The sequence below is a fragment of the Panthera onca genome, chromosome E1 (genome assembly GCF_046562875.1).
Source record: "Panthera onca isolate mPanOnc1 chromosome E1, mPanOnc1 haplotype 2, whole genome shotgun sequence".
Lineage (NCBI taxonomy): Eukaryota > Metazoa > Chordata > Mammalia > Carnivora > Felidae > Panthera > Panthera onca.
Genome location: NC_138352.1, coordinates 42975106 through 42999704, shown reverse-complemented (window position 1 = coordinate 42999704; position 24599 = coordinate 42975106). Strand labels below are relative to the sequence as shown.

Sequence of the window (24599 nt, the reverse complement as noted above, 5' to 3'; positions counted from 1 at the left end):
CACATCCATTAAAGCCAGTTATTTGCTTTCAGGACAGAGGTTTCATATTGCAGTAATGCACATGGAGGTAAACATCTACATCTGATACTGGAAAATTATAAGCAAAGAGCGAAAAAAAAAGTTAAAAACCAGATTGGGCTCATTTGAAGATGAAGAGAAGCTCCTTTTCATGAGTGAATTGAGAATTTACTGGGTCGGCACCCTTACCCCACCCCCACTACTTGCAGTGAGCCAGCTGAGTCATGGTGGCTGCATTCTCTTCTAAGTAATGCTTGGAAATATAACTCAAGGTCAAAGCCAAAGTTCCAGAATATGATTAGAAGGATCAGACAACATTAAGGGTCTGAAACAAGTTGTTCTAACAAGTAAACTACAGGGTAAGAAGGAAGGTGTACTTGTCCTGGGCCCTGCCCAAAAGGAAGTGTGCATAGACAGGGCAGTTGGGCCTGTGTGGTCCTTCTGGAACGGGAGGGACTGAAGGAATGATGCCATGAAGCTGACACTAGTACTTTTAGACATTGATAGATAAATATTATGAGCATATTTCCTCCCCTCTATCCCTGTCTTCTGAAACCAAACTCTTCTGGCCCAAGGCTCTCTTTAACATCGAGGTACCTGCAAAACACCAGTCACTCACTGCCTGTGCCTAAGCAGGATCTGATGGTTCTCAGTACAGTACTTTCACCCAGGGCTGAGTGCAATTGCTCTTGAAAGGATTGGCAGGTGAGGCAGTAGGTCCTTTCTAGGCATCTCTGCATAAAAACCCATCAGGAATACTTCCTGGCCCTCTAGAAGGCCATATTTTGTGGTTGCCTCAGACTTGGTTCCTTGTCTCTACCACTCAGAAAAGGAAGCACTCCTCCTAATGCATCAAGAGTGAAGGAGAACTTACCTGAGTCAAGGTCTTGGGCTGAACTGCATTTTTTTTTTTTTAATGTTGATTTATTTTTTGAGAGAGAGTGCAAGCAGGGGAGGGGCAGAGAGAGAGGGAGACACAGAATCCGAAGTGGGCTCCAGGCTCTGAGCTGGTCTCATGAACTGTGAGATCATGACCTGAGCTGAAGTTGGACGTCCAACCAACTGAGCCACCCAGGCACCCCTGAACTGCATCTTTTAAAAGACCAGAGAACACTGCATTTGATAACAAGGCCTGACAGGGGATCTAAAGTAGAAAGTACATGCTGATGTAAAGCTAGGACAATTTATATCAGAGATGGCCTTGGGACAAGGCCCTTGTGTTTGATAACCTTGGGTCCCTGCTGCCTGGGCCACTTACGACAAAGAAAGGTAGAGAGCCCTACTTTAAGAGGCTTTCTGGAATCAAGTACACAGGTCAAGAAGACTGACAAAGATCAATATCACTTTGTCTAGGGCTTGCAGATGGCAAGTCAAGGTCACAAAATTCACAACTGATAGTAGCAACAGCAAGCAGCAAAAGACCCTATTCTTCCCCCAGCCATAAGCCAAGTGTTTTCTGTGATTCAGGAAGCTGGCTGAGTGCCTCATCTAATGGTGGGGCTAGGGAGGGAACTGAGGCAGAGATAGGCAGTGACCTGCTCAGAGCTCACAGCCTGTTGGTCGGAAAGTCAGCACCAGACCAAGAGCTTCTGAAATTTGAGTTCTGGCTCCTATCTTTGGCAAGTTATTCAGTTTCCAAGCTTCAGTTTACTCCTCTTAAAATGAGAGTAATAATTATACCTATATGATTCTGTAAAGATCTGACTGAATGAACAAAAGCCTGTAGAATGGTACCTGGTACACAGTATATACTGATCAAATGTTCTTAATTACTGTATTGTTGTTATTACTGTTTTTCTTCAGAAATGCCCACTCAAGTGAAAAGGGTAACAAGTGCACTTCTTTGGAACAGCACATGGCCCTCGAGCCAACTCCAAGCTGCTCTGAACCCATGCAGTAGAGCAGACAATTTTCCCCATGATAGCCCACCGCCATATGCCTCCTTGTTTCTGACGCAGCGCATACCACATTTGGTTGTGATTTAGCCTCTATACAGATTAATTCCTCAACTAGATAGAGCTCTTTTGGGGTAGAGTCCATGGCTTATTCCTACTCACATCTCCAAATGTCTGGCCCCGTAGGTGGCCCACAAGCATTTACTGGATGAGTAAAAGAATGAATGTAGCTTATAGGGCCTAGAAAGCCTTCTCTGTCTCTACTCACTCTGCCAGGATTTCTAGAGTGTAACCTGTCTAAATATGCTGTCTCCTCACTCTGGTAGGCCCAGGGCAGAGTTTAGACACCAAACATATTTACAGTCTAACCTTCTCTGAAGGTGACACATTCAAGGAGTTCCTCTGTGATGCTCTGGGCAACTCTTTCACCAGGCCGTGAAGTGAGTATTTAACACATCACACCTCTTAACAGCATTCCCACAGACTCTGGCATACTGTTAGCACTCTCTGTTAGTGTGAAAATCCCTATTTTGTCAGGTTATTTTTTGGTCCTGCACCAAGCAGCAGCACGCTAATGTGAGAAAATCTGGAGACACTCCTTCTAGGTCGAACTGCCAGAGGCCTCCAGGGTCATAAACACCATGTCACAATTCTCCTCCGGTGGCCCATTTACCAGGCTCGCACTAACCACAGGCCTTGCCACATGCCAGACTTCACCAGCTCAGGAGTAGGAGCTGACATCAATATCAATCCAACTATTGAGGCTTCATCTCCTCATGGTGACCTTCAAATGCAGATCGAAAGAATTCGTGAGCAAGAAATGTGCCACATTTCCCATCCAGGCCCACAGAGGGCCACTTGCAAAGACCCTCCCTTGGAATGCTGTAAAGCAATCGCGGAGGGAGAGATGGACGGAGTTAAGCTGCTTTGTAGCAGTCTGTTGACTCACACTCACAGACCGGAAACTCTTTGGAGAAAACTTGCCACAGGTTGTTTCCTTTTATGAAACATTTCTGGTCAACAAGTAACAAAGGTGTCACAATATTCTGACAGCCAAAGCCTGGTGCTGGCTTTAGGACGGAGTTTCCACAAGGCAAACACCATTTGTTTGACTTTTTTTAAATTTTATTTTATTTTAAGATAAGCTTCCCAAGTCTTGAAAATCAAAACGTGGTGGAGCTCTAGAATTTAATGGATTAAGCCGATTTGCCCAAAGTAGGGACCAGAAATGGGAAGGAAGATGCCAGAATCCAGAATCTCAGCTGTAGGCTCTCTACCTCTGGAAAACTGCAGACAGACCCCCAGCTCCTACCTCTCTAGGCATCCTGGATACACAAGCCTTATCGGCCACCCACACTACTTCAGTTAGTAAAACGGCTTAGGAATGTAAATCACACTGGAGTGAAGTGTGATCCTAATTTGCACTTAATCAAAGCCAATTAGAGGTACATTATTTACACAAAGCCCATGCATCTCAATTATGCCTAGCACAGCCCAAGACAGTTTTGAGTCCAGACCTTAATTCTGCTTAATTAGAGAAGTAAACATTTTCACTGAGTCAATCCTCCAGTCTAGTCTAGAGCCTATGGCTAAACGGAACCAAATAGGCAGAGTTCCTCACTAGAGGGCCAAGAAAGTGTAACTGAAACCTGCTGGAAATCAGCAGAAAATAAAGATCAGTATTCAGACCTGGGGGCTACTCTGGGCTGAACAAAGTAGCACGGGGTTCTCTGTTTGACACCTTTCTTAGCACCTACTCTGCCAGGCACTAAATAGCATATTTGTTTCTCCTCCTTTTCTGTATTTTAGCAAGATAAACCACAATCTAGGAGGATGGGAAAGCAAAGGACCCCAGTTCAACTCTCAGGTAATACTTTTATTTATTTTTTATTTTTTTATTATTATTTTTTTTAATTTATTTTTGGGACAGAGAGAGACAGAGCATGAACGGGGGAGGGGCAGAGAGAGAGGGAGACATAGAATCTGAAACAGGCTCCAGGCTCCGAGCCATCAGCCCAGAGCCTGACGCGGGGCTCGAACTCACAGACCGCGAGATCGCGACCTGGCTGAAGTCGGACGCTTAACCGACTGCGCCACCCAGGCGCCCCTCAGGTAATACTTTTAATTTCTCTGGTTCATGTGGTCCCTGGTCCACTCAGCTGGAGGCAGCCTCAAGAGAGGTGGTTTGAGTCAGGAGGGGGCAGAGGAGGCCCTGAGGTCCAGGCAGGAGGCCAAGAGAGAGCAGCAGTGTCTAGGTAGAGATTGAGAACAGGAATTTAGGGCAACAAGGTTTCCAGAGCCTACAGACCAGATAGTCAGGAGAGGGCCCTGGTGACAACTGCTTGAGAACGTCACTCACCCGTCCATTCAGTGACTAGGCGCTCTGCACTGAGCCAGGTGCTGCGGAGGCTTCTGTTGCCCTTGCTGACAAGGCCTCAGGTCACCATGCTGTGCCTTGCAGTGCCTGGGCAAATCCCCCGACTTTACTAGTAGGCAGAGGGGTGAGGAGCTCTCCCGGAATAGACTCTGATGGCTCCTTGGAGGGTTCCTCCTCTCCATGGTTACAAAAAGTGGCATGGCCTTACAGGGACCAACGAAGGCCCTGGCAGGTGGAAGAACCAGCACTGCAAAGTCTAAACAGCCACCTCCAAAGCTCAGCCAGAGAAAGAAAACAGGAGCAGAGAAAAGACCTGCAGCTGTGGATTGCACTGCTACTTCCAAGGAGCTCAAAGGCAGTGGAGGTCAATAGGCTTCAGATCAAAATACCAAAGGTACACTTCAAGCTGCTCCGGTGAGTGAGGTCAAGTTTTAACTTGGACTATGGTCCTCAAGTTCTGATGGCTCATAAATCAATTTATTTTAAACTTCATTTCGGTCCACTTCCCTTCTAAATCCACTCACCCATCCCTCTGTCACCTCTGTCTCCTCCCAGCTAGGAGTGGAGAGGCAGAAGGAAACAGAAGCAAGACACGGCACCTGGTGCAAAGTGGGTGCTTAGTACCAATTGTACAAAACCAAGACAAGTTAGATTCATTGGTACATTTCCAGCACAAATAGTCCTATTTGTAATAAAAAATAAACGAGATGGTAAAATCGCTGAAAGGACTAGGCAGGACTAGGCAGCACTATGGAACGTCCTGGCGGCCCAAGTGTTTTCATCACATAAAGGAGCAAAATGGAGTGAAGTAACCATTACATTACAATTTCCAGTATCAGAACATCATAGTATTATTTAGACATAATATGCCATGGGCTGCTTTATTTTTAATATTAAAGGGGGGAAATCACAAATATATTCACATATATATATTTCCAATTGTTACCGTTTATTCAATTACACATTGCATTCCACTGTATGAAATATTTACCTCAACAAAAATTGTTTAGGTAGATAAAGGGATGATGTAATTTGACCAACTCATTAAACCAGGATGGACATAAAAATAACAGTGTTATTCTCAAACTGAGGTATAGAAACTTCTAGAATGATGTGGCCTACAATACTCCTTGTTGACAGGCTTTCTTCTTTTTCATTCAACTCAGCTCTTCCACTTTATTAACAAGGACCAATCCAACAAAACTTTTTATAACTTGGGCATTTAACATGTCCCAGAGCCTCTGTAGGTCAGGCTAGGGAACTTTCCCTGGCTGACATATTTGTCTAAGAGTAAACCCACTTTAGTTCCCAAAATATTTTCCCTTCAAACTCTTTTAACACAACTGGAATGGACTGGGTTCTCTGTCCTTGCACATGAACCAAATGCCCTGCCCACTTTTCCCAGCCATTCAACTCTCAGAAATTACTAGTCTGGACACTTGGGGAGAACCTCTCACTAACAGCCCAATATCCCCCTCCTTTTTCAGCTGCCAATTCGAAGGCTCAGTAAAGATTTCACATTGGTAAGTTATTCCCAAAGAAGCAATAAAGGAAATTTCACATTTATGAGGTTTGCTTTTTCCTAGAGACAAATTTTATTTCAAACCTGAGACCAATTAGGGAGAAAAATAACAAAAGCATGTATGCAGTCAAATGATCTATCTACCCCTGAGCTATGCCCCCAACAAAAGCATGTATGAATGTGTTCACTGAGACACCATCCTGAACAACTCTTTTACAGCTAAAACAGCTCTTTCTCATATATTATTTCATTTGATCTTATTACACATTCACAAAAGTCTAAGAGGCAGATACACAGTAGATAGCTGGGATCTATGTAGTACAGTTAGTTGGTCTTCTGAATCCAAATTCAGTGGTTCTTCCACTACGTGAAACAGTCTAAATTGAAACAGTTGATCAAGAAAAAAGTTCTTGAGCATCTTTTTGTGTGCCACCTCTGAAGGAAGTAACAGAAAAGAAAGTCAAGATACTTATGCGGGAACTAATGTTACACTGTGTGTTAATGAACTGGAATTTAAATAAAAACTTGGAAGAAAAAAAAGATTTGTCATGAAAACACAGGAGAACTTTTTAATCAGTAGAGAAGGGGAATGTTATTCTAAGTATGATGCAAGCCCCAGAAACCATTGAAAATTGCTGATAAATATAAACCCATAAAAATTTAAAATATTTTATGGCAAAACAAGTATCACATACCTGTTAAAAGATACTGACAAACCAGGGAAAATATTTATAATAAACATGAAAAATAAAATGCTAGTTTACTTAGTATGGAGAAAGTTTCTCCAAATCAATATGAGTAAGACTAACAACGCAATAACCATGGAAACAATGAGTGGAGAATACAAAAAATAAGGAACTTAAACATGAGAAAAGATGTTCACAGCCCGTCTAAGAGAAATGCAAATTAAAATCACATTGAGGGGCACCTGGGTGGCTCAGTCAGTTAAGTGTCTGATTTCGGCTCAGGTCATGATCTCACAGTTCATGAGTGAACAGTGCAGAGCCTGCTTGCGATTCTTTCTCTTTCCCTCTCTCTCTGCTCCTGCCCCACTCTCTCTCTCTAAATAAATAAATAAACTTAAAAAAATCACAATGAAATATCACATTGAATCTGACAGTCAAAACTAAAAAAATCTGATAGCATGCTGTATTGGAAAGATATAGAGAAATAAGCACTCTCATACATTGTTGGTGGGAATATAAGTTAGTAGAACAACTATGATGGGAAATTTGGCATTTGTTAATATGCACATACTCTTTTAACTTGGGAATTTTACTTCTAGCAAGTAACTGTAGAGTTCCTAATCGAACATTACACAAATGCTCAAAGATATAAAAAGATGTTTATAACAACAAAAGATTGAAAGCCATCTATAGGTCCAAAATAGGGGTTCTAAGTAAATTATGGTAAATCACTGCAATGAAAACCATGTTTTCTCTAAAAATAACACGGACATTCCATAAATACTAAAAAAGGAAAAATATCCAAGATATATTGACGTATGATGAAACTAAAACACAAAAAGAGTGTGCATAGTAGGATGTTCTTTTGATGGAAAAAAAAAGGATATTTGTATGTGCATGAGTATGCTTGGAATGACACACAGGAAACTGGTAACAGTGATTACCTTTAGGGATAGATCAGGAGATAGGGGTGGGAGACTTCACTATATACCCTTTTGTGCCTAATTTTCAACTTTTTAAAATGTTTATTTATTTTTGAAAGAGAGAGAGAACAAGCAAGCAGGGGAGGGGCAGAGGGAAAGGAAGACAGAGAACCTCAAGCAGGCTCCACGTTGTCAGAGCAGAGCCCGATGTGGGGCTTGAACTCACGAACAATGAAATGATGACCTGAGTGGAAATCAAGAGTTGGATGCTTAACCGACTGAGCCACCCAGTCATGGTATATATAATACCTATTTGCATACGGTACATAATACCTATTCGAAAAGCTGAGATATCATAGAAATAAAATAGACCAATGAATTGAAACTTGCTGGAAAAAGCAAGGTCCAGATATTCCCATATGTCTCCATCTTTGCTGCCCAGGGGAGCAAGCAGGTGTGAGGAGAGCTGGCAGAACCCCTGGCTCTGGTACTGCCCATGCAAACACTAATCTGTCATAAGAATGTCCTTGGAGGGGCCACTTCTTGCCTGGCACATGCACAAACACACACAAACAGTACTGGATCTTTTCATGGGAATACACCTTTTGTTCCAAGTTACAAGAAGTTTTAGATCTACGATTTCATCAAATCTGCATATGTTCTAAGGGAGGTACTTTTTATTCCTTCCAGTTACATAAATTTGTATCTTGAAGCTCAGAAACTCAAGTCCTCACCCCAGATGTAAAATCAGTAAGTGGCAGGGCTGTGATTTAAACCTGCATCCCCTAATTCCAAACTGGATATTCCTTCTGCCATACGAACTACCTCGCATTCCCTTCAAAAGATAAATTGTGATTCCTCAGACCCCAAGCTGTGACAGTTACAAGCTATGAAGTATTTATTCTGCCTGTGTGACTCCCTGGATCCAGTGGCATCCAATGGCCTCCTGGACTTTAACAAACCATAACTGCCTTTCCGTGGGCATCCAGGGTGCTCAAGTGTCAAGTAGGGAGATTCGACTACAAGAATTCTGAGAGCCCTTACAACTCTATTCTGCAATGAAATAGAAGATTTCTTGAGTTCTGCTAACAGTGGGGAGCACATTACCCCAGGGGTGAACACTTAACAACAAAGAAAGTACTCCTAGCTGTGGAGCCAAGCTAGAGTTAATGCTGAGAGACACTGGAGAGGGAGAAAGAGTGAGCCAAAGGAGGCTTAGCAAAACTCACACCATCACAGTCGTCCAGCTAGCATGAAGCAGCCAAGCCCAGCGTGGCTTGTGGTCACCTGCTTGGCTTTTTTTTACTCAGGCAGAGGGATCCGTGCCCCCTCACCATGGAGGCCCGATGGCTTGGCCCACTATTTTAAACATGGTTTGTGGTCTATACTAGGATGGATTGAACAACTCTGTGTCCTCCAAGGGATTAAGAACAAATGTAACCTATGCTTATCCCAATGACAGTGATGAGGATGGGTGAAGAGACATTGGGCCACAACAACACTAGGCCCCAAATTTTTCTAAAACTATCCTCTGTGAAGCCCCAGGGAAAACTTTGCCAAATACAAACAATGTCTAGTAAATCTCTTCACCACAGCAAGCTAGGTAGATAGAAGCTGCCATTTATAAAGAACCCAAATGACAAGGAATGGAATAAAGCTTTCCATCTGCTCACACACCTGCCCACAAAAGGAATTACTGACTAAGGAAAAGAGGAGAAATAAGCAAGAGCTTCTATTCTATTAAGTATACCAGTCCTAGGTTGCCCTCCACCTTTGAAACAACAGCTTTACTGAGATATAATTCACCTACATACATTTCACTCATTTAAAAGGTACAATTCAGTGGCTTTTAGTATAGTTATAAGATGTACAACTGTCACCACAATCTATTTTGGAACACTTTAATTACTCCAAAAAGAAAAACCCTGTACCTCTTAGCCATCACCTCTCAAACTTCTCATTTCCCCAGCACTAGGCAACTACTAATCTACTTTCTGTCTCTCTAGATTTGCCTATTCTGGACATTTCATATAAATGGTACCACGGAATCTATGGTGCTTTGTGATGTGACTGGCTTCTTTCAGTCACAAATATTTTCAAAGTTCATCTGTGTTATGGCATGTATTAGAACTTCATTCTTTTTTATGGCTGGATAAAATCCCTTTGTATGAACATACTACATTTTATCCATTAATCTGTTGATGGACGCTTGGGCTATTTCATCTTTAGGCTATTGTGAATAATGCTGCAATGAACACTGGTGTACAAGATTTTGTATGGATATGTTTTCATTTCTCTTGGATATATACCCTGTTGCGGAATTGCCGGATCATATGATAACTCTATTTTTAACTATTTGAGAAACTGCCAAACATTTTGCCAAAGGAGCTGCACTATTTTACATTCCCAAAGGCAGTGTACGAAGGCTTTGATTTCTCTACATTCTTATCATACTTATTATTATCTATCTTTTTTATTATAGTCATCCTAGTGAGTACAGAGTGGCATCTCACTGTGTTTTTGTGTTGTATCTCCCTGGTGGTTAACAATGTCAAGCATCTGTTCACGTGATTATTGGTCATTTGCATATCTTCTTTGGAGAACTGTCTATTCAGATCCTTTGCCCATTTTTAAATGGGGTTACCTGTCATTTTACTATTGAGTTGTGGTAGTCATTTACATAGTCTAGACACAAATCCTTTATCAGATATATGACTTGCAAAAATTTTCTCCCATTCTATGGGTTGTCTTTTCACTTTTGTGATGTTGTCCTCTGAAGCACAACAGTTTTTCACTGTGGTGATATGCAGCTTATCTATTTTTCATTTTGTTTCTACTTATGGTGTTATATCCAAGAAACCATTGCCTAATCCAAGGTCACAAAGATTTATACCTATGTTTTCTTCTAAGAGTTTTACAGAATTAGCTCCTATATTTAAGTCTTTGGTCCATTTTGAGTTAAGTCATATATGGTGAGAGGTAGGGTCAAACTTCATTCTTTTACATGTGGCTATATAACTGTCCCATCGCCATTTCTTGAAAAACTATTTTTCCCCAAGAATTGCCTTGGCATCCTTGTTGAAAATCAATTGAGTATAAATGTGAGGGTTTATTTCTGGACTTTCCACTCTATCCCATCAATCCATATGTCTATCTTTATATTGGTAAGACATCATCTTGATTACTGTAACAGTAAATTTTGAAATTGAAAAGTTGAGGCCTGTATATGTTCTTATTTAAGATTGTTTTGGCTATTCTGCATCCATTGTATTTATATATGAATTTTAGGACCTGCTTATCAATTTCTACATAGAAGTCGGCTGGGATTTTGACAGGGATTTCACTGAATATGTAAATCAATTTGGGGAGCACTGCTCTCTCTTTTTTTTTTTTAATATATGAAATTTATTGTCAAATTGGTTTCCATACAATACCCAGTGCTCATCCCAAAAGGTGCCCTCCTCAATACCCATCACCCACCCTCCCCTCCCTCCCACCCCCCATCAACCCTCAGTTTGTTCTCAGTTTTTAACAGTCTCTTATGCTTTGGCTCTCTCCCACTCTAACCTCTTTTTTTTTTTTTCCTTCCCCTCCCCCATGGGTTTCTGTTAAGTTTCTCAGGATCCACATAAGAGTGAAACCATATGGTATCTGTCTTTCTCTGTATGGCTTATCTCACTTAGCACCACACTCTCCAGTTCCATCCACGTTGCTACAAAAGGCCATATTTCATTCTTTCTCATTGCCACGTAGTATTCCATTGTGTATACAAACCACAATTTCTTTATCCATTCATCAGTTGATGGACATTTAGGCTCTTTCCATAATTTGGCTATTGTTGAGAGTGCTGCTATAAACATTGGGGTACAAGTGCCCCTATGCATCAGTACTCCTGTATCCCTTGGATAAATTCCTAGCAAGCACTGCCCTCTTAACAATATTGTCTTTCCATCCACAACATGTCTTTGCATTTATTGAAGTCTTCTGTAATTTAACACTTTGCATTTTCAGAGTATAAAGTTTATATTTCTTTCAAATTTTTTTTCATGTTCATTTATTTTGAGAGTGAGAGAGAGAGTATGTGTGTGAGTGGGGGAGAGGCAGAGAGAGAGGGAAACAAGGAATCCTCTGCATTGTTAGCACAGAGCCCAGTGTGGGGCTTGATCTCACGAACCATGAGCCAAAATCCATAGTCAGACATTTAACCAACTGAGCCACCCAGGTGCCCTTACACTTCTTTTAAAAAATTTATTCCTAAATGTTTTAATCCTTTTGATGCTACTGTAAATGGAATTGTTTTCTTAGTTTTGTTTTTGGTTTTCTCATTACTACTACATAGATATACAAGTGCTTTTTATATATTGTTCTTATATTCTGCATCCTTGCTGAGTAAGAATTTGTTCCTAAAGCTCTTAAAAAATAATTAAGTCTTGTGGTGGCTTTGTACTGACTCAACTTATATAAGCTGGAACTATATTTCCCAGAATTTCCTTCCCTATATGGCTATGAGTTAGGCTTGTCTATAAGAAAGATTTATATGAGATTCAAAAGATGGACGTGCAGCAGCCATCATTACACTCTGAAGGTTAAATGTTGGGCGCGTGGCACTGTGGCATCTTGTGCATTCTGTTGCTAATGTGCTGGCCAACCCACCAGGCCTGCATATCCCCCAGCTCTCACCAGATATCCTCCTTCAGATTCTTTGTGTCCTGGGCCAAGTGCATGTGCAGCTCTGTAATGAGGAATGTCAGTGCCTGCTCCAGATCACCCATTTCATCATGGCTACCAGCCCTGAGAAACAGACATGGGTTCCAGTTTGCCTCATGGGTTAGAGTTTGTCCTTTTACTCTGTCACTTCACATTAAGCTTTCTTCCCAACATCAGCCCTGATCTCCATTCAGGCCCACCATGAGACTGAAAGGCAACAGATTTCTTAAACAGCTACCACAATCATACAAGGTCAGATATAGGTCTAGTCCCAATAATGGATACCTTATTCTATACCAGTGGTTCTGCTTCTGTGATGAAAAATTATTAGAGATGCATTGCACAACAATATGCATAAGGTCAATACAACTGTACTGTATACTTAAAAAAGGTTAAGATGGCAAATTTTTATGTTATGTGTTTTTTTTACTATGAAAATAATAATGTGAATCTAGTAAAGGGAAAGCAAAAAAAGACTAAAAAAATGTGGTAGTGGGGTGGGTGGTTGTTGGTGGTGATACAAAAGGGGAAGGAGGGACAGACAGGCTATATAACTCTCTCTTCCTAACTGGAATAAGGATATACCTCGGAGATGGAGAATATGTCTTATTCATTTTCATCTCTGAGTAGTCAAGAGAATCTTTAGTTAACGAAAGTACTGAATGAATGAATGAATGCAAAATGGGCAGGGGTGACACAAGTAAAGGTGGAAGCAGTCCCCCAAATCAAATATGACCAGCGATGCTGAATCTTCAGTGAATGACAGAAGATCTGTGGCTTGAGTGACATCTACAAGTGAGTAAAGGTTTTTCTCCAGGCACAAAATGTAGGACATGATATTAAACATTCAAGAGATACATGACCTAGTTTTTGGGGGGTAAGGTGGGGGTGTTGGGTTTTCAGTGAGCTCTGAGAATACACAGACCTATATAGGACAAGTTTGTGGACATAGAGGAGAACAAAACAGAGGAGAGCAGAATCTCTTACCCTATGGTCATGTTTCAGGTCAAATAGTCCTTTCTTACATAGCCCTTCCTGGCTATGCTCTGGAAAATTCCATGTTTCACCTCCCCATCTCTGTTCTTGAGTTCAGAATCAGACTCAGACTGTAAGTCTATGGGCATCCATGCTTTTTTTTTTTTTTTTTTTTTTTTTTTTCCATCCTATGTTTCTTGCCAAGGATAATACTTTTGGGCAACACAGCATTCATTCACTCACTCACTCACTCACTCACTCACTCACCCACCCACCAACCACAGCTAAGTGTTGGGAATTTACTGTTAAGACATGGTCACTACCACTGTAGCTATTTGTAAGGGCCCTGAATACTTCTGAGAGACCAGTCAATCTCCTGTTTAAGTTTCCAAAGAAATAAAAGCCTCGGCATCACTACTAATTACCTTCTAAGTTACTAACCACTGGGGCGATTTAAAAATTAACTTTCCTATCTTAGTAGAGAGGGGACAAGAAGAAAAGAAACTTGCTTTTGGAAATTTGGCTTTATTAAGAAAATATTGACTGTCCCCATTTAAATGTAGCTCTGACCGGAGATGGTTAATCTCTGGCAACAAATGATGTGCGTGTGTGAGGACACTGTTTATTCTAGCCTTTCTGCAATTTACAAATCGAAACAAATAATGGTGGAGACATTTGCAACTATGGAAAAAGGGTGTTTACAAAGTGGGAGAAAATAGACTAAATAGGCTTAGACTATAGAAAATTTCTAACACGGCATGGGACTGACTCCACAACAACGGAAGGTGCAAAAGGCTATGAGTCACAGTTATTGTAGCAATTAGATCTTTACAGAGATTTCCTAAATATGTCAGTTTTAGAAAACAGTATCTACATGCAAGATCATCTTGGTAAACCCTGGGGACACCAGACAGGAAAATTTTCCTAGGCCTCCTGTTTCATCTCTCCACCCTTAGATATAGCTTCTCACATACCAGGTCTTAGTTTAGTGTTAAATCATTCAAGCTCAAGGTGCTTCTCACACTTTCCTTTGGAAACTAATTCTTCTTTCCCAAACCTTTCCTTAAATGGCATTGCTCACAGTGAGTTTCCCTGTGAGAAGCACGCAAGAGAAGATCTCCTTTAAAAATCCGCACCAGCCATTTTCTTTGCCCATGATCTTTCGCTCCGTTTTTAAAGCCATCTGTCTCCCTTACCTATTGCAAAGCCTTTCTTTTTAACATTGAATGTCATATGTAACTCCTCAAATACTAGAGTAAAAAAGAGGTTAAGTCTTAAGCCACAATCCTTAATTTGCTGTCTTCTTGTTGCAGAAGTGTTCATATGAAAAATATCAAATTACTTGTTAATGATCAAAGGGGGTCGGCCTAGAATAGATAAAATTTTAATGACAGTGAGGACAAGTTTCTCCCATGTAGAAACTGACCCTGACTACATAGGCTTTCATATGGATTTCGTATCTTTACAAAAACAATAATCAAATAGCAACTCATTAGAGATGAAGAAGGGAAACAGTTTAGTATTCATGAAAAGTAACACTGGGTTTTCACAAGATAAAGATGTTTATCTTTTATGGGGCTGAGGGGAAGAACTATTCCCCAGCTCAGCTAGCAAGAGAAGGTATAAGTTCACAAGTGCTTATTACAAAAACAGTATAGTCAAAGAGGCTTTAGGATAAAGGTAAGGACTGTGGTCATTAGCTCTTTATTACCCAAAAGTCCAAGACAGCACTACACACGCAGACACTGGGAAATACAGTACTTGATGGAAAAAGAACGATGATTTTATGCAGTGAGATCCTCAAGTTCATTTCTTTATCAAATGAGCTTGTTTCACTAAGTTTGGGCATGAACTGGCAATGCTTACTTAAAGTCAACATGAACTGAAGCCAAGACAAGATTGTGGAAACCAGGCCCACAGAAGCAGAAATTTGGTCTAGAATATTTTCCAAGGAAAATGTTGATGAGACTTTTTCTTCCTTGCACAAGAGGGAAAAGAATGGAACGATTATTGAATGTCTATTATGTATCAGGCACTATGCTATGTTTTATATGCTATGTTCTGCTATATTCAATATAAAAATACATATACTATGCTACATACAATATACATTATGTTATATTATTAATCCTCAAAATATCCCAGTGAGGTAACTGATGTTAAGTAACTTATACAAAGTGACAGATCTAATTTTTTAAAAAAGTAGAATGGAACCCAGGGCTGTCTGCCTACAAAGACAATATACTCTTTTCCCTACAAGGTAGTTTCCTCCTATCATACTTCTAATATCGCTTTCATGTTTTTAAAACCTGGCCATAACTTACTGCTTAGCTCTCTCTCTTTCCAGTTCAGATTTTTTTTTTAAAGGCTGTTAAAGATATTTACTATTACAGATACAGCTGAAATCTCTGTGTACCTTACCCCACCACGGTCCCCTTTGGCAGTAGCACACTATTCCCATTCCTTTGCAATCTGTTTTCTCCCTCAACATGTTTTTAAGATTTAGCTACACTGCTAAAGATAAGTTATGCTCACTCACTTCTACTCTACATAATAAACTTATCATAATTTTTAAAATGCTCATTTAAAAAAAATGTTTATTTATTTATTTTGAGAGAGAAAGCTAGCAGGGAAGGGGCACAGAGAGAGAGAGAGAGAGAGGGAAAGGGAGAATCCCAAGCAGGCTCCATGCTGCCAGCGCAGAGTCCGACGTGGGGCTTGAACCCATGAACCATGAGATCATGTCTTGAGCCAAAACCAAGAGTCAAACACTTAACCAACTGAGCCACGCAGGCACCCCAAACATACCATGATTTTTAATAAATCTATGCTTTTGTTCATCTGCAACAAACATTATTATATGAGTCTTCTTTTATTCAAGTCAGAACTTTCTCCGGACTACCTAACCTTGAGGTGGAACTGCCAGATCCTAGAAATAATAATGATGGTAATAACTGACACTGACATAGTGTTCATTTTGTGTCATTGTGCTAAGTACTTTTTACGTTAACTCATTTAGTTTTCACAATAACTTTATGAGGATTCTGTTATTATCACTATCTTACAGATGGGAAGTAGTCTGGCTCTAGAATCTTTGCAACCAGACATTGCAAAATACCTTCCAAAACGATTACATCAATTTATATTCCACCATCAGCCTATGACTTTCCACATCTTTGCCCGCACTTGTGGTCAAAGTTTTTAGTTTTGTTGTCCTAATATGAATTTTTCCTAAATTATTCCTATATGCGTAACCATTTGTCTCAGCACAATTTATTGACTAGTCCATTTTACAGTACTGATTTGTAATGCTATCTCTATCACATTTCAAGTTTTCAAATACATGCTGATTTCATTCTATTGTTTGTCTACCTCTGTAACAATACCATTCTATATAATTACCGCAGTTTATATAATACATTTTGGTATCTGAGAGATAGAACTTAAATGAGATTCTAATGAAAATCATAATTGGTCAGTTCTCCAAAATTGTTCTTTGCTATTTTTGGTCCTTTCGTCTTCCATATGAAGTTCACGATCACCTTGAAAACTTTTATGAAAAAACCTGTACTGGATATTCTCTGATTGCTCCTTCAGATCCACTTCCCACTCTTCTCCATCTTCCTCTATCCCCATGCACTGTCTTCCAGATGGATAGCATCAGCTGGGTTCCTTTATCCTAGATGCAGCCAATGAGAGTCAATGGCAGGAGAAGGAAGAGCAAGAAAAACAGGTACTTTGCCCCTTGGCTTTCTTGCCATGAGGTCCAGGTTAGCAGTGGCTATTTCTCTGTGGAAGGCCTGTCAGATACCTTCTCCAAAAGCTACAGCTACAGCACTCTCTGGGTTCTGACAACTGCTCTACCCCTTGCTGTTTCAGACCCAGGGGTGCTAAAGGCTTCTATTTTTTTTTTTTTTAAGATTTTTTTATTTTGAAGTAATTTCTATACCCAACATGGAGCCCGAACTCACTCCCCACCGAGACCAAGAGTCACATGCTCCATCGACTGAACCAGCAAGTTGCTCCTAAAGGCTTCTATCTTTTGATAGGTCAGGGTACTTCACCTTCCTCTGTTGGTTTCTTGGTTTCCCTAAGCTTTTTCTAAACATTTGCAAACAGACCCTTCATTAACTCTCTTTAGTAAACACTTTCATACGTGCCATTGGTTTCCTGCCACGCCTCTGACTGATTCAAAACCTATTATGATTTTCACTAGAATTTCATTTCTCAATTAATTTGAGGATAATTGACAACTTTAATATATTGAGTCTTCTCATACATGAGTATGTTATATCCATTTATTTAGGTCTTCTTTCATCCCTTCAATTTTATAAATTTTCTGTAAATGTTTTGGTATTTTTTCTCAGGATTATTCCTGGCTTCTTTGTGCTTTCGACCATTAGTGCAAATAGGACTTTTCTTTCATTGGTTATTGCTGACATGTAGGAACACCATCCATTTCTGTATTCAGCAACCTTGTTGAACTCTTTTATTAATTCTGTTCGTTGACTCTCCTGGATTTTCTTTCTTGCAAATCATATCATCTGCAAATAAAGTCAGCTATGCCTCTTTCTTTCCAATTCTTCTATCTCCTATCTCTTGCTCTTACTTCGTTCCATTGGTTAATACTTCCACACAATGTTGAGTAGAAATGGTGTTAATGGGCACCCTTGTCTCATTTCTGTTAGCATATTCTTCATGAAGTAAAACCACTGTAAATCCTAAAGCTATGGCTCCTAGCTTCCACTTGCCCTTAAATAATTACACTCAAATTAAAGCGCCCAGGAGTCACATTAGCCAAAAATTCATGTTACTACTATGTGCCCTGGAGAGTATGCTATAACATTCTAATACAGAAATAACAAGCCTTGACAATCGTAGTCTGCACTGAAACAGCATTATGTGAGTTGTGAACTCTGGCTTAGGTGGAACTAATTTAAACAATAAGGTTCAACCAATTCCTATATAAGCAACCATCCATTCACCCACCAGAATTTGTGGAGATGGTCATATTAAACATTACATGATTTACCATTTTAGCTTTTGAAACTGGGAGGAAAACATGCCGAAAAGAAATAAACAGCTCCCTCTCTCTCTCTTTTTTTTTTTTTAATGAATGTAATAACAGAAGAGTAATGAGGTTGGAAAACAGATGTGGACAAAGGGAAAGCACAGGCTACAGTGTGGCCCACACATTCTGGAAAGGAATGATAAAAAAAAAAAAAAAAAAAAGCTTTACAAGCTGTTCCGAGTCTTGAATTAAAAGAAGTAATCAAGCAAGGCTGACTTATAAAGGGTCAGGGGGTAGCATCCTGCAGCAGAGAATAAACAGAACTCCTTTTCCTTAACTGTCCCCTGCCCAGCTAAATATGGGAAGGAGGATATTCCTGGGTAGCAGCCTCTCTGAACATATTCTTAATTCAGTGTTTAATAACTGCCATGTAACCTCCTTTCCCTGCCCACCCGCTCCCCAGGGAGGTACTTCCCTAATGGGTTGGTTCTTTTTAGTCTGGTTTTAGTCTCTAGCTCTTTATATTCTGACGGGGGCACCACAGTCTCTTTCTATGACTTCCAGGCAAAATGTGTCAAATTAGATAAATGTGTTCAATGTTGGTTTGGGAGAGCTCTCATTCTCTAAATGGCTTCTTCCCACACCCTTTTCACCATGTTTGCCTCCTAGAGTCAGTCAGAATCTGTATAAAAAAAGAATCCTAACTTGAGAGTGTCGAAATCCTCAAAAAGAGGTTTGTTGTTGTTGTTGTTGTTGTTGTTGTTATCTTAACTTCAACAGTACACCCGCAGTAGAGCAACATCAAGAGGTAAATGCAGCATCTTGGTAAAAGGGAGATAAAGTCTTATCCTGTTTCCAAGGAGATTAACCACACAAAGCTAATTTTCTTGTGTTCCTATGGGCACTGTTATTAATGGTGTTTTATGGCGGAACTGTCAGGCACTCGTCAGTTTACCAAACTATGTTAGTCTGTACAAAGTGTCTTTCCAAGTGGCACTGTGAGAAAGCAGTCTGCTGCAGTTGTCTGACTTGGCCTCTGAAAGCTTTCAAACCAACTACTGAAGTCCAGCCAGCATCTAATTTTACCCGTGAGTTCCAGGAGAGAGTAAAGCTGGTGGGAAGATTACAGAGTTCCTTGAAGCTCTGACCTACAACAGGAAGAGAGTTGTCAGCCTTCATGTCTCTCACCCTAAATCCCAAGGCAAACAACAGTGGCAGGGCGTTTTATAACACGTTCCCATTGTAAAATTGCATATTTCAGAAACATGATGCTGGCTCCCTCATTTTCCATAGACTTCGTGTCAGTATAAACAGATGACCTTAAAATGAATATTTTTTACTTAAGCTTTTCGATTCCAATTTGTCTAACTTGGGCTTCTCTGGGTTGTCTTGTAAAACTGTGGAAATCTACTGTTTTCAAATTGGCTAATGCCTCTACACGTTCAATTCTGATCACTTCATTAATGCCCTGGGAATTTCTGGTAATGTTAGTGTGAAATACCACAGGGATTTCAGAGTTTCAGGGACATTTTGAGCTTACTGTAAACAGAGTAGAAAAACAGGGCTTTGAAGTTAAGTCTCGCTTTGACATACAGCAACTCGGGCAAGTTGCTTAACTTCTCCCATGCTTATCTGTAAAATGGGTATAATAATAAGACAAGGGTTGCTGGGAGGATCAGCGACAACCTGCGTTAAATGACTTGCAGAGTGCCAACTCACACGGCAGTTCGATCAATAGTAGCTATGGCCAGTCCAAAGTGAAAGAAGTCAAACCCACAGTTCTGTTCAGTAAAGGTGCCACAGAGGACACCCCCTAGGGAAAAAGATGACCTCAGGTGCCCTTAAAAGCACTAGGAGGATCAGCCAACAGGAGAGCAGAGGTGATAGCAAGTGTCTGGTGTCTAGGGAGATCTCCAAGATGATTGTCCTAGGCCAATAATGATGCACAACTGCCCATTCTAAGGCTGTTTCCCTCAGAAAGAATATGAGCCTCTTCTTGGAGGTAGGCTGATGAAAGGGGGGAAAAACAAACAAAAAGCAAAACATAAAACAAGAGAACCAACTCCCATGGGTGGAAAACTTAAATGGTTTCATTAAAATTCTTATGTTGACCACCTTGCTTTCTGGAGTAGCAGTTCACAAAGTAATAGCCAGTAACCTAAGAATGGACCAGTCTTAGGCACCCTCACCTTCTCCAGTGTTTAAACAGGTGATCTGTTTTTCTTGTCCCCTATGGATAGGAGCTGACAATTGCTGCTGTGCTATTAAAGTCAGCGCTGGACTCTAATAAGAACAAAGCACAAACCATACTGGAACATTGACCATAACTCTGGGTCATTAACTGGCTGAATTTCAGTGTTCTCAAATTCTATGTGCCCTTGAGAAGGGAGATCAACACAGATTAGTTATGCCCACTACTCCAAGCCTCTTCCAAAATAATAAAAAAAAGGTAAATAAAAAGTTAAGATCATACTACCTGGTACTACTAGTACTACTCTTCGGTCCACTAGAAGGAAACATTTTAGAAGGGGCTCCAATACTATAAAAGTTCTTCAGTATTCAATAGAAAAACAACAAGTTTACTTCTGACATTCAAATAAGCTGTTTAGGAGAGAAGGGCAGTATATACTTAGACCCTTGGGTTTAAGAAAGAAACTCATCTTTTAATCAGATACAAAATAAGAATCCCCAAGAGCTCAAGGCTCACTACAACATCTGCCAGTTTAGAATGGATTAATAAAATTAAGAGGTACGGTAAAATCTTATCTAGGGAGAATTACAAATACAAATCCATATGCTGGAATGGGATAGAACAGTCAGCTGTCAATATTTAGCCAGTGTTCCATAATTCTTTTACAGAGTAACACCTGCCTTCCCAAATAAACTACAGAGAGTGTATGTCAGTCTCCATTATTAGGAGAATATACTAATCATCTTATATCATATTAGACGAATATACTAAATTCTAATATCTAATATCATATTAGACGAATATACTAAAATTATTACCAATAAATTTCTTGCTTAGAAAATCATGGCATGAGTAGGCTTCATCCTACTTACTTAATCCATTTTTTATTGTGATCAAGGGAAAGAATCTAACATTTATTACGTGTCTATTTGGTGGCAGGCACTCTAAATGTTACTTCATTTAATCCACACAATGAATCCATGAACTAAGTATGATTACCTATATTTTATAGAGGCTCAGTGGGTGAAGTAACTTGGCTAGTAAGGAAATGGCAGACCCAGGATTCAAACCCAGATAAGCCTTCCTCTAAAATTTGTGTTCTTTTGACCACACCATATAACCTCTCAGGAATCATGCTATGTATTAGCATGATCTAATCCAGATTAGATATCCAATCTGGAGGCAATGAGTTTAAAATCTGAGCGAAAGATAATCAAAGTATATAAACAAAGAACATAAGACAAAACATGGTAAGTGCCACATGAGGGCAGTGATTATTAAAGACATGGACATTCAGAGAGACAATTTTTGACTGGAACAATCAGGAAAGGCTACAAGGAGAAGTGATATTTGATCTAAACCTTGAAGGATGAGCAGAAATTCTAGGGGGCTAAAGAGGAGTGCATGAAAGGACACTGAAGACAGAAGGGCTATTTAGAGGAAGGAGACAGTGTGTACAAAAATATGACGGTGGGAAGACAGAAGGCATGCTCAAGAGATGATAAATAATTAAATCTGGCATGAACAGAGGGTTCATCTAAGAAGGAGTGGGAGGTAAGGTAGAAAGGTCGGTTTGAACCGAACTGTGCTGTGTCAGTTCATTTAGACTGATCAGAAGGAAGACACTAAGTGAAGGTCCTACGTTTATTACAGAACGGAATCATGTTCCGAATTATTTGATTGCTCTTAAATTACATGTTCCTCCCACAGCACGATGTCACCTTAAACAAGAAATTAATGAATTTGGATTTCTATTATTTGAAGGTGGCAACGCATCGTTTAAGTTTTAGAGGAGGAAAATATTTTGACATGATCAAAATATTTGTTATTTGGGGATAAAGACTCTCCTGGGGCCACTGAGGTATTCCACTGAAAGGGAGGTAATGTGGTAAAAAGTATTCTTGAAGGGATGACTGAGGGCATGGGTTGAATGCCAGAGTTTTGCCCTTTATTAGCAATGTGATCTTTGAGAAGTTTCTTTTGCTAAGCCTCATTGGTAAGATGGGGATGACAACACCCAACTCACAGGTTTGGATTTGAAAGGATATAATGTGGGTAGAAGCACTCTACAAGTATAAAGAATAATTTAAATTTTTAAAAAATCCAAAATTCTTGATTTGGTAGAGAAAATACTTTAAACAGAACCTGAGTTCACCCCCAGAAATTGTTCATACACATGCTTATGTGCAAAAATAAGGTCCAACCCTTACTTGTAGGTTGCTCAAAGTCTGTCCGCAGGGTTTGGGGTTGAGGCTGAGTAAATTACTTTGGGTTCTTGCGCCTTGGGATACAAACCAGCTTAACCCCCAGGCCTCTTCTGAAATGGTTATTTTTGTGTAGCTCCATCTCTGTTCACCTGTATATCCTACTCATCCCTCTTTAGTCCCAAGACTCAATGGTTTTAAAGGCAACAAGTGGGCATCAACCTTGGATGCACAGCACTCCATAGGCAGAGACATTAAATTTTTAAAAAATCAACAAAACAGAAACTACTTCTTGACTTGAAAATGTAAGACTGATGACTCCACATAGTCTGGTCCAGTTCAGGGTCACTTGGAAGGCACTCTGAAACATAGTATTTTCATGTTAAAAAGGAAGCCTCAACTGTACAACGATCCACTGGCCAACTTATTCTGTGACTACCAGTAGAGGTTGGCAGTGGGTAGGAAACATTTGTTAACCATAAAAAGTAAATATCAAAGTCAGAAAATAAATATAATATACTTGTGACTTAGAGTTTCAGAAAATAATCTCTCAGTTTGATGACTCATTTTTTAGGGGAAAAAGGATGGTGTGGCATCTCCTATCCTGAGCCTAGGAGCAAAGTTGCAGAGAGTTGGCAAGGAAACCATCAACGCCTCAAAGTCCCTTAGAGTCAAACCCCATCCACTTAGTATTTTATTAGGTGTTACTCACTGAACATCTAAACAATTGCCAGGACCTTCCTACAAAAAATAGCTCAGGGAAAACAAAGCTATGGTAAGGTTCTCCACATGATCAGCTCTATCAGGAAACCTTTAGCCCCAAGACCCTACACACAGCATACATAGTCAAGCAAAAAATGTTTATAAAAGTCTTCCAAAGAATTAGTACTCTGATGCAAAAAACTTTCCCCAATACACTTAAGCCAACTACGGATATGGACACGCAAAGCCAAGTCTACTCTAATTTCAGGGCTCACACTAACACCACAGGATGCAAGCATGTGTCCATTGTGGTTCCACAGAAGGATAGAAAGACTTCTGGGTACTGATGACAGTATGACTGATGACATACGGATGATAAGTCTCTGCCCATTGGTTGTCACCATCAGTTTCCCATGATGCTTTCTAGACATTGTCAAACTAAGAAGAAATTTAGCAAAGTGAAATGTGTGCACTAAAGAAAGAATATTTCTGGAGGTGTTTTGGAGGCTGTAAGGGGAAAGAAACTTGTGCGCACACATCCAAGCTCTCTTCTTACCTTGTCAGGTGACCTTGAGATGAATAGCCACCTCTTGAGCTTTGTTTTTATTCTTTGGAAAATTAGGAATGTGATTAGCTGGGGAGGGTATTTCTGACAAACACCAGAGAAAGGAAAACTTTGATATTTTCATCCAACTCTGGGGTAGAGAGGAGGATGGAGAATCTGTTCCAATCTCCGGTGGCTCCAAACAGAGCAAAATTTGAAACTTCAATAAGTCATTGTGCTCTTTCTGTGACAATTACAGCTCTTTGAAAATCAGCTTTAGTGCCTTCAGAGCAAGTTGGGATGAATGAAGCCAAACCAAGTCCCAAATAGGAAGGTACAAGGAAAGGGAAAGTGGGATGACACACAGGGCTGTCTCAGTGTCAGCAGGCAACACCAGAACTTAAAGTCTTAAAAACAAACGCTAGAATGTTCTAACTGAAGACTGGGATGAATTTATGGTTGATTTTTGTAGGTAAATAATCGTGGGTGTTATTATAGTACTGTTGTTGGTAAGTATGCAGGACCTTTCCAGCAACCTAATACCGTACTTATTTTCTGATCTTACCAAGTACTTGAAACATTTTAGAAAAACAGGAAAACCAATTTGACACTAGGGCAAGGGAGAGATAAAAACTCAAGGAAAAGACAATTGAGGCATAAACTAAGAAAGTAATTTTACTTTCTAAACCAGTGAGCCTTGTATTAAGCAAAGAAATGTGCTTATCAGAGTTTTTAAAGCAACCTGAAAGTAAGTCTTTTTAGTACTACGTGAGGCCTGTGCTGCTCACAGAGGACACTGCTGTGAGTGAGGCAGTCAGGGCCCAACAGGGTTAAATCTCTTCAG

The 24599-nt window shown here is 40.1% G+C and overlaps 1 protein-coding gene and 1 long non-coding RNA gene across 12 annotated transcripts in view; one reads left to right on the top strand and one right to left on the bottom strand.

Moving 5' to 3' along the window:
* Positions 1-4707, top strand: part of LOC144614322 (uncharacterized) — a 30129-nt gene extending 25422 nt beyond the window's left edge. The window contains exons 2-3 of the long non-coding RNA XR_013552031.1: positions 3723-3780; positions 4501-4707. This is a non-coding gene — a long non-coding RNA (uncharacterized LOC144614322). The remainder of the gene's footprint in view (positions 1-3722; positions 3781-4500) is intronic.
* Positions 1-24599, bottom strand: part of BCAS3 (BCAS3 microtubule associated cell migration factor) — a 614259-nt gene that overhangs the window by 91113 nt on the left and 498547 nt on the right. The window lies entirely within an intron of this gene.